Consider the following 11,047-nt stretch of genomic DNA (forward strand, 5'->3'; position numbering starts at 1 on the left):
AGAACTTTATTTAAAGGCTAGTGTCACAAATTAATGCACAATTTCAGTCTCTACTGTTCTGTGTTGGACTCTACCCTTTACTCTTTCAAGAATTCCCTAGGTTAGATGAATTGGGGCTGGATGTAGAAAGAGTAGCTTACCCAAAGCCCACCAGTAGGCTTTAGGATTGAGAAGACACTTGGTCTTTCTCACACCCAAAACCAAGGTTTTCTCCTTGATTCCTTGGCTTGTGGTTCACATCGGGGTGGGCAAATCGGCTCCACCTCTTTGTGGGGATGCGTTGAGGGTGAGCCACCAAGCCTCCCCCCTCAGCATGGGGGGGGGGGGACGACAGCGTCCCACCTTACGCTGGGGAGGCCCGCCTATACCAGTTAGCCAAGCAGCCAATCAGGCAGCTTGGGGGGCATGGCCGGGGCCAATTTAAACCATGGCGTGACACTGAATCACCCCTTTTCAGCCTCATGCAGTGGATCCCTCCCACCCTTTGTTCAGGTTGTGTCATTGGCCTTGCTATGGACTTCAGTTGGTTGCCATTGAGGGGCCTGGTAGGACTTTTTCCACTTGGCAAATCGGCACTGGCCACTTGGTTTTTGCCTACCTCGTTGCAATCATCACAACTTTGTAAGGTTTGGCGGTTAGGCACTGGAATAGCAATGCATGGGGGAGGGGAGGTGTGGCCATCACCTGCCCCTCCATGCTCAAGGGTATTCCGTTAAAGGAATCCGGGGGTGTGGATCTTGTCCGAAGCCTAGGGAGGGGCTAGGGCCATGCCACAACCCTGGCAGGAACCTAGGGGATGCTTGAGTCGATCCACATTGGCGGGGCTCCCCCTACTGGTGGTTTACCCTTACCAGACTTCCTGCAAGGCGGGCAGGATTCAGATATAGTCTGTTGATGCCAATGCCTAAACCAATACCGCTCACATTCTGTAACCAGTAAAGTTGTGGCCTAAATTTTGGCCATTCACATTAACCTAAAATTCTGTGTCCTTGTGACTTTATTCTCATGGGGGTCGCTTGGGGCTTTGACATGCAAATACATATGGTTTCTTTTTCCCAGTCTTAAATTCACTTTTCCACATGAGTTTGCAAATTTGATTTTTTAAAGTCCACAGTAAAATTCATCAGCATTTTACTTCAAATCTCTCCTAACAGATACCACTTTGCAAAACAATTTCTCTTAATATGCCCCCCCCCAACATATGCGTTTATATTTTGGAAAAGTGTGAATTTCAAAGGATTTCTGTGCTTCAGTTTGCATCTTGTCATGGAAAGTGCAGATTAGGTAAGTTTGCCTTTAAAAGTGATATGAACCAAATTTCTCCCACATCCCATGACATCTATCAGACCACAACACAGAGGGTGATTTCTGGGCCCATAATGTGGGGGAAAGGGGGCTTGTGAGGGACTTCCTTCTACACCTGTGGACCTCTGTCTCTACCCTTTGGAGCATCATAGGATTGCTCTCTTAAGGACTTTGTTTATAGAACACTTTGGTTTAGAAGACTATGTGATCTGTGCCTATAAATATAATTTAGTTTATGGGTGTTGCTTTAATTACAAATGGATAAGAAGTTATATCTACCAAAAATAATGAATGAATTTACTTTCTTATATAATTATAAAGTGCAGACAGGCTACTGTGAGAAAGTACACATATATGGGAGGAAAATGCTCAAGGGAATAGCAACAGTAAATATCTCCATTGCTCATTTCTGCTATGAATGTGAAAACCATATCCCAGATATTATTTACACCGCCTGTAGTAATGAATTGAAAAATTATGTTTCAACTAGATCCAACATGGTCATACACAGCTTCTATGCAGAAGTATAATGAAAAGCTACTTGAGCTGTCTTGTAGCATTGGGTGAAAACTATTGAATTCCTTGTGTTTCTGTAAAAGCAGTAAAGGGTTTTTATTTATTTAAAATATTTATAGCCCACTCTTCATTACTGAAAAAGCAACCCACCATGAGCTGCAGCATTAAATCCTTCAAAGTCAACAATAAAATAACATGTGCAGCAACAAAACCAATAAAATTTCATCAGAGCAAAAGCCTGACCAAATAGGTGGGTTTTAACTGCATATTCCCCCCCCCAAGTGTCCTGATCTTCCAGGGACAGTCCTGGAATTTGGAAAACCATCCTTGCTTCTGATTTGCCCCTAGTTCCCCCACCAGTGCTGCCGTTGCCAAGCTCAGGGAGGAGCGTGAGCTGCACTTGCTGCAAGGAAGCATCCCATTGCCTCTCCATGTCCGCCGCTGCTGGGCTCCTGCTTTGGTAAGGAGCAGAGGCTGCTGCCACTGAGGCCCAGGATCACTCCATCAGCTGTGTGCTCAACTGGGTGTGGTGGGTGTGGCCACAAGGGCCTTTTGCATCAGAGTTCCAGCCATTTGCAACCAGGCAACACAAACTCTCAGCTCATCGCAGCTGTCTGCTGTGGGGAGACCGTGTTGTGATTCCCCAAAGACTCCGTCAATGCGTCCTTGAGGCTCTGCACATTGGCCACCTGGGAATCGTCAAAATGAAGGCATTGGCTTGGTGTTACGTCTGGTGGCCTAACATGGACGATGCCATCACTTCCTGGGTTTCCGCCTGTCAAGCGTGCCAAGAATTGGGGCAGGCAGAGGACAGGGCTACCCTGGGAGGGAAGAAAGGGAGAGCAGAGCAGAACATAATGAGTCTTGATTTCTATTTTAAAAAATGCTTTGTGTTTCCGCATCTACTCTTGCTTCTTTGCCAATCTACCAAAAAGTAAAATAACATCGGGATTAAGGGGTTCTCTCAGGGCGGTGGATGACAAGTGTGCTGTGTCCTGTTGGTGTAGTGGTGCTGGCACTTGGCCTTCTCCTTCTGATAGGAAAGTCTCTGCTGGGGGAGACAAAAATGGGGGGCAGGTTTGAGGAGGGTCAGTGGGCGGGGGGAGTGAGAAATGGCGTGTGTGTTCTTTAGCGGTCACTTGTAGCCAACTAAGATTGTCTTCCATGGTCACGGTTTTAACAGTGAGTCCGTAAGTGACTGTGGAGGCCAATTCTGGATCCACACATCCTCCCACAGTGGGGACATGGTGCTTGGTGAGGGTTTGCCAAGCGTGCCTTCCTCTTAGTGCATTTCTCCCTTTCGTCCTGAGTTCTAGTGTCTTCAAAGCCCATGACACCTCCAGTTGGAGTGCTCTCAGGCCAATGTTGTCGGTGTTTATATTGGAGTGTATGTAACTGGACCCCGAAGCACATAATGGTCAGTGCCAGCCTTATTTGAGAGGGGAAGGAAATTCATGAGGAATGTTTGCACTGAGAATGCCCTTGCCTGCATAGCTGTATTAATGAATTTGAGGACAGGGTGACACTGCCAAGAGAGCAACTTGGGGCAAGTCTATATAGGAGCAGGCACTCTGCCAAGTATCTGGGTCCCAAGCTCTTTTAAGTCTTTGGATGTCAGTACACATACCTTGAGTCTGGCATAGTAGCAGCCAGAATCTTGTACCTGGCTTAGAAGCAAATAGGTTGCTACACTCACCATAAATCACTATGCTGCGAGAACCTAATTAAGTGCTAATAATGCTATTTTATTTACTCCTGGAATCTATAACTGGGGAGTCAATGGAATGTGTGTGCTACTTTGAATTGAGCATGAAACAGCATAACTACTAAATAAGATGAGCATGAAGTCTATGAACCCTTGCATTGCTCTATTAATAGGGCTCATAAGCTCATTACCCAAGCAGTGGGACTCCTGCTTCTCATGGTGAGTGAGCCCCATCTTGTAGACAGGCTTGCCACAGAGAGCACTGTCATCACATGGAGAGTCTCCACACCCCATGGGATGTTTGTAGCCCTTGCCAGTATGTAGATGCTCAGCATGTTGCTGCTGATTCATATTGTAAGCACTTTTAAGGACTGAAAAAAATAGCATACTTGCCACAGGGATTCCAGCAAAATCAGCGGGAGATGGAGAACCACACTTAAATGAGTAACTCTTTCCCTGCAAGTTTTCGCTTGCCTATGATCTGATGAAGAAGGAGCCAGACTGCAGCTAAGTTCCTCCAAGCCAGAATTTGGTGTCTTCCAACATTGGGGAATTTTTGAACAGGAGCCAAATGATGGCTATAAATTATTTTCTGTGTAGCAAACATGGCATAGCAAGCACAAGATGGTTGTGTCCAGATGAAGACATGACCTGGCTTCATTTGGACTGGCAGTAAGAAGAGCTGCCAGTCCAAATTTTGTAGCTAGAACATGAATACATATGAAACATGAGAATCTGAATACACAAATTAAGATTCTGAATGAGTACGGTCACTTCAGTTTTATTTCAACTGCAGTCGGAACACCAAACATGCAGCTAAGGCAGCCTTCCCCAACTGGCTGATCTCCAGATGTTGCTAGCATGCCAACATGGTCAAGGATGATGGGAGTTGTAGTCCAAAACACCTGGAAGGCACCAGGTTAGGGAAGCCTGAGCTAAGATATTCCTTCTAAAAACCAAGAATAGCTTAAATTCCAGTGAATAGCAATAGTATCCTACACTTCCTGAATAATAATAAAAACCCACCATGTCCTGCAGGTCCTTCCAGAAACTTCAGTCAACAGACAGAAACTGGATAAAATCTTCATATGGTCTTCCATATTGCATCCTCTCCGTGTCTTTGACAGCAAAGGACTGAAATTCATCAGCTGAAGAAATGATAACGCAGACGTTACTGACACTCCAGACATATGGACTCATTCTTAATTGTGGCATCCAAGATAGGGATGATTTTATCAGCCAGATGACTGGCAAGCAATGTTCACAATGACCTGTTGATGATTCATTCTCAGGATATGAATGGGAAAGCAGTAACAACCACATCCACCACCTAGAAGAGATATAGTTGACACACCGACAATACAATGGTAAGTGAAAATAACACCTTGACCTTCTTATACCACCACATCATAGATTTTTTGATCAGATTTACTAGGACACTCCTAACATTTCCACTCCAGTCATCATCTTAACTGCCTCACAATTTTTTTCCCTTGGAGTGAGCAGAATATGTCTAAGAGCCACTATATGAATGGGTGCATAGAGCCTTTGAGAGACGGACCATGTCACTGACCAAGCAGCTGTTGAAGAGATCATTCTAGGAAAATAGGACACTGCCTTATACCGAGTCAGAACATTGGTCCATCATGCTCAGTATTGTCTACCTTGACCAGGCACCCCCAAACTTGGCCCTCCAGATGTTTTGGGACTATAACTCCCATCATCCCTAGCTAACAGGACCAGTGGTCAGGGGTGATGGGAACTGTAGTGCCAAAACATCTGGAGGGCCAAGTTTTGGGATGCCTGACCTTGACCAACAGCAGCTCACCAGGGCTTCAGCTAGATGTTTTTTCTAGCCCTTACTTGGAGATGCTGGGGACTGAACCTGGGACCTTCTGGGTGCAAAGCAGATGCTGTACCACTAAGATATTGCCCTTCCCACACAGGGTCCTTACCATATACTCTGCAGGTCTATTGGACCCATTTCCAGGTGGAGACCATCCTACCAGGAAATGTATTATCCTAATTTGGGGAAAGACTACACACATTTTGGCAACTCATTATTTATTTGGAACAGTCTACTTTCCCACATGTCCTGATTATGAGAACCACAACTGTTTTCAGACTGAGAGTCTGAGCAGGCCACAAGAGAATGGAAGGCAGTTTTGTAGAAGTCACTACTGTAGTGAGTTTCAATCTTCCTAGGGAAAAAGCTCCTCGTTTCTCCTGTTTCACTCTGTAGGATGAGCACAATGCTTTTTATTTTCACTTGCAGTGGTGTCATGAGCATTAAATCAACATCATGCGAAGCTAAGACCATTTTTGCATTAATATAAATGTGCAAATCACAATATTGCACTTGGCTGCATTTACATCTTGTTCTGAACTGTGATGTGGAAAGCAATGAATAAAAGATCCTTAACCCTGCAACTAATTATTCTCGCCTCTAATTGTTTTAACTGGCTGCATTGTGGTATCTTTCTGTATATATTACTTTTCTTTCCATGAGAGCAATCTCAAAAAAGGGCAGGTATTTCCTTCTTTGTAGGCCTACTCCCCAGATTTGTTTAGGCCTACCCTGCGTCTTCATGGTTTCATAATGGGAATTAGAAAGGCGACCCCCACAAAGGAAATGGCTTAAGATTATGACATTTCCGGGGTGTAAACAGTTAACATAATTTTGAAATAAAATGATCTGATATGAGAACATTTCTGTTTCAGTTAAAAAACCCCGTAAAGATTTGTTATAAGATACTATTCAAAAATAACTAATAACAAATGTGCTCATTATGGCTACTGATAAAATGAAAATTCATGGAATTGCACATATACGGTATACCAGATCTGCCAAATTCCCATTAGGAACAGAACACACCCTACTTTAGGCATAGTTTCTGCCCTTGACACTGGGAATTTGGATCTGCCATTTTTGTCTTGGTTCGGATTCATTTTCACATTTCCTGGAGTTTTTCTTTAATGCAGGCCATATCACGCCATCTAAATTCCGGATTATAACCCCTTTCTCATTTTTAATATTTTTTTTAGCTGTGTCTACAAAAAGTGGTAAAATTGTTTCAGACAGAGTTTGTCTATGGTTTCATAAAGGCAGAAAATTGCATGTATCAACAAATTTTAATCAAGTTTCAAAGCTATGCCTTTGAGTAAAAAAAGGAAGTCTTTTGAGGTGGAAAACAAAAATATAAGTATGCTTAAAAATAATAAAAGTAAGTTGTTGTGTGGGGATATGAAAAATATAGTGATATACGCATCCTGAGAACAGAAAATGCTGTATAGGACAGTAAGAGGACTAAAGGCATCAGTCAAAGGTGATCTGTTTTCCAATTCCACATTCAACCACCAGCAGTGAAATTCTACATGTCTACTTAGAAGTGAGCCTCACTGAGTTAAATGGGACTTCATTCTGAGTAGACACATATGAATCAAATAATGTGACTTGGCTCTTATGCTTACACTGTGGCAGCAGTAGGCTTCTTGACGTCCAAATTATATTGCCCCATTGATATAGCGAATGGCTGAACTGCCAATCATTTCCCGGGCTAAAAGGTAACAATGTTATCTAAAATCCTCCACATGAAGCGGCAATCTTGATAAATTATCCTCTTTGTATGATTCCACATTGTCACCTGAGTTCCCAGCAATGACTCACAGGATTGCAGGAGCACCGTTTTAGCCACTCCATGAACCATGACCAGCCAGCTCACACGTTACTTCCTCATAACTGTACCTATTGGGTTGCGCCATACGGAAGATTTTGAAGAGTAATAAGTGACCCTTTGTTATTGGCTATGAAGATGAGCCCCAACAACATGAAAGTAAGGTAAGTGCAACAAAATTGAGAATTCAGCAACATTTTCTCTCCACTTTGATAATTTTGAATGCAGTTTATTTTCTCAATAATTGCAATAGAGGAAACGATGGAGGAAACGCAAGAACTTATTTTATTCTATTTTTTTCCCACAGCACTGTGCTGCTGGTAGGTACATCAGCACAATAGCTCACCAGATGCATATGTGTCCAGACTTGCAGCTGATTGACCATCAGAGACCAAGACTGGAAACAGACTGGATTGATCTGAGTGATATTTTGTGTGTGTGAGGGAGAGAGCGAGAGAGAAAGAGAGCGCTAGCTTATGGGTTCTGGCTGAAGGGCTGGCAGGCAAGATACTCTGAGCTACAGAGAAGTCTCCCCTGAGAGACTGTCTTAAGTGGGCAAAAAGTTAATGAATATGGGGGGGGGCAAGAGAGAGGCTGGGTATTTCTAGATTCAGGGATCTGGGGGGGGGGTCCTAGGATTCTTGGGAGGCTGCTGCCCCTGTTGACCAAGCTGACTCCCCTCCCCCATTCAAATACTTCAAGAGCACATCTATCATTTAAGCGTGAAGACTGTATTGTTAAATATCAAAGAACATAGCCAGTGGAATGTACAAAATGAAGTCCACCAATGTAGACTAATTTATCAATGGAGTATAACAGTTGGTTAACAGTTACACATTTGTAACAGCAAATACAAAATACAGTTTGGCAATCCTGCACATACTTTTTGTCAGAAAACAATTCATCCAAGAATAATCAACTCCTGGAAATCATTCACTGGCTGCTGGAACTGAACACAATGCACTAGCAGTTAGCTGTGCACCAGTGCTTTCAAATTGTACAGAAGTGACTCAAGAAGGGATGGCTAGCCTTACAAATCCAGGTTGCATGCAGGATAAAATATCACCTACAGGATGAATGTTTCAAGGATTTATATTGCAGGCCAGCTTGTATTGAAAGTCTGGGTTTTGCTTTTCCAGTCAATGATGTCATGCCTAAGCTGGATACTTGTTATCTCGGGGCAGAGTTAATAGACACATTTAACAAAACTGTGTTTGCGCGCCTAGCTTAAAATAATGGTTCTGTTCCAATTCCTAATGTTACCAATGCAAAAGACATTGCTACCCACTGCTCTACTGTTGACAAATGATCAGAAGGAAACATGATAAGCAACACTTAGATATCTGTGGCAATATAACTTGCATGAGCTTTATAGACTAAAATGCATGATTGCTATGATTGCACAAGGAAATGATAGGAATGCTACAATATTTGACAGTTCCATGCTCAGAGAACCCCATTTAGGAGGGTCATATGTATTCCAACATTTCTTGCAAGTACATGGGAAAAAAGAACCAAATGCAATCCTTAGCATGAAAATCCTGCAAGCTATTGATTGGTATGTGGTTTATAAAACAAAACAACTTTGTAGGTTGGTGGCTTAAGGAGCTAGGCATCAGGAAAGCTCAAGTCATGAATAAAGATCTCCACTGGTTGGGGGAACGTCAGTGATCTGCAGAACCCCTTGAGCTTTTCTCATAATTGGATGCAGCAGAATAAATAATGAATATGTAAATATGCAGGATGCAGAATCTACCTGTTTGGGGCTCAGAATTTATATTTATCCTCCCAACCACATCCCAACCCCACACCCCAATGGAAAACCCAACATTAAAATGTAATGGCCTGTTGAATCAGCATTCTATGCCTATGGAAAGCCTGAACACAGGACTATGGCTGGAAGACCAAGTAGGGGGCAGTGGTGGTCCACACACAATCAAGGCAAAAGGCCAGTAGCTACTAAGGAGTAAAGCTATGTGAGATGAAGCTGGATAGGCAGATGGGTAAGCATGCATGTATGTCGAGACTCTGACAGTGCTAATTTGACCTTCTTGCTAAAGAACAGCTTTCGGGTTAGTTCCTACTGACCTCTTGTGTCACATGGTGTACTAGTGTGTATGCAAATTCCAGGCCCTTCTTTTGGCTGCTGGGTTGGTGATGCCTAAGCCCAGGGATTCCAGGACAGGATAGCCAGCAAGAGACAATTAATATTAAAGATGTAAGATTTGTGATTAGAAATAAATATATGTAACCTTAAGAAGGGTATGGGGTTGAAGTAGAGAAAAGAACTGAGCATAGCAAAGCTTTAACAACTTACAGCAAAAGGGGAAAACATATCAAAAAAATAATTGGATACACATAAAAAGGCATTCATTAAACTAAGTGTCAAGGATCCACTTAATTGAACAAAATATGCTATTGAATGGCATTGTATGTTGAGATTTAGCACACTGTAAGGAATGTACACAATCTCCATGGTTAAATGCTCATGTCAGTCTTTGCTGCCAAATCCATGAACAAATGAGTTTTCATACTAGTCTTGGCTGAGCTCCTAGAGTAAAATCTTTACTGATGACCTTTACATGCTCTTTTTAGTATGCACTGCACCGAGAACTTACTTCAGCCTAAACAATAGAGCCAAACAAGTTAAAGAACCATTAAATATAAATGGCCACCATACATGGTCCCTAAGTGCATTGAGGAAGTGCAGGGTGTGAGCTGACACAACCACCAGAGACCAGAACCCTCTAATGGAACAAGGCCACTGGGCAACTGGCACATGCAGATGATCTGTTCGTACATCTGAGCATAAAAAGGTCTCCTGGTTGGGGCATATAATTTTTTTTAATCAAGAATGACTGATAGTGGCAACTTTCTCAGGAGCTACCAATCTGAAATTATTTCCATGCATGGTCCAGATGAAAATGTCGGCTTCTTGCTTCTGACAGAGTAATCATAATTTTTGCAGGCTCGCGACTAATGTGGGGTTATTTACAAGGCTATTCAAAATCCTGTTTATTTATCTATTACCTACCGTTCTCTTATGCTACATAATTTCAAATACTTCAACATATCCCCTATGAATTGTGTACTTTTTGATAATAAATGTGGGAAAGTAGCATTGTAACGGTGAGGTAGGCAACATTCAGTTTTAATCAATAACAGGAGATGATGTGTGCATGGGGGGAGATACAATATCAGAGAGCAAACCCACTGATGAAAGTTCAATAATAAAACATTTTGTAACAAACATACATTCTGTATTTTAGCCTAGCAAAAACACAAGGTGTTTTGCTCTGCAGAAATTTGTTTCATATAAGAACATTAATCATCCCAATTGGTAGCAAACAGAGTTAATTGTTAATCATGTGCAAAAGTCCCTGGAAAATGACACAGTGCTAAAAGCAGACAAGCCAAACTCAACTAAGCCATAAATATTCAGAAGTTTAAAGACGAGCTGTCAGCTCTAACAATGGGATTTATTGGAAAGTATTGTTATATTCTCAAAGAAACACTATAGTCATAGCATTAGTCACCACCATTTAAGGGTTTGAGGACTTTAGATCCAAATTACTAGGGCATCATTATCATGGCATCTTGATCAGCTGTGTAATTCCTGGATTACATGAACACAACATGTTCAGCACCTAACCAAGTGGTTATGAACACATTCCTAAATGAACAATGCCAACCTTATGGGGTTAGGTCAAGTCACCGGTTAGGAATGTGTCCATTTCTTCAGGGAACTTTCAGTTCACACAAACAAGGAATGTTTAATACATGTACAGGATGCTACAGAGAAAGATATATAGAAGGATAGTTCGATGTTTATGGCTACCTCATTCAA

Source organism: Podarcis tiliguerta (assembly GCF_965153285.1).
Source record: "Podarcis tiliguerta genome assembly, chromosome: 2".
NCBI classification, from domain to species: Eukaryota; Metazoa; Chordata; class Lepidosauria; order Squamata; family Lacertidae; genus Podarcis; species Podarcis tiliguerta.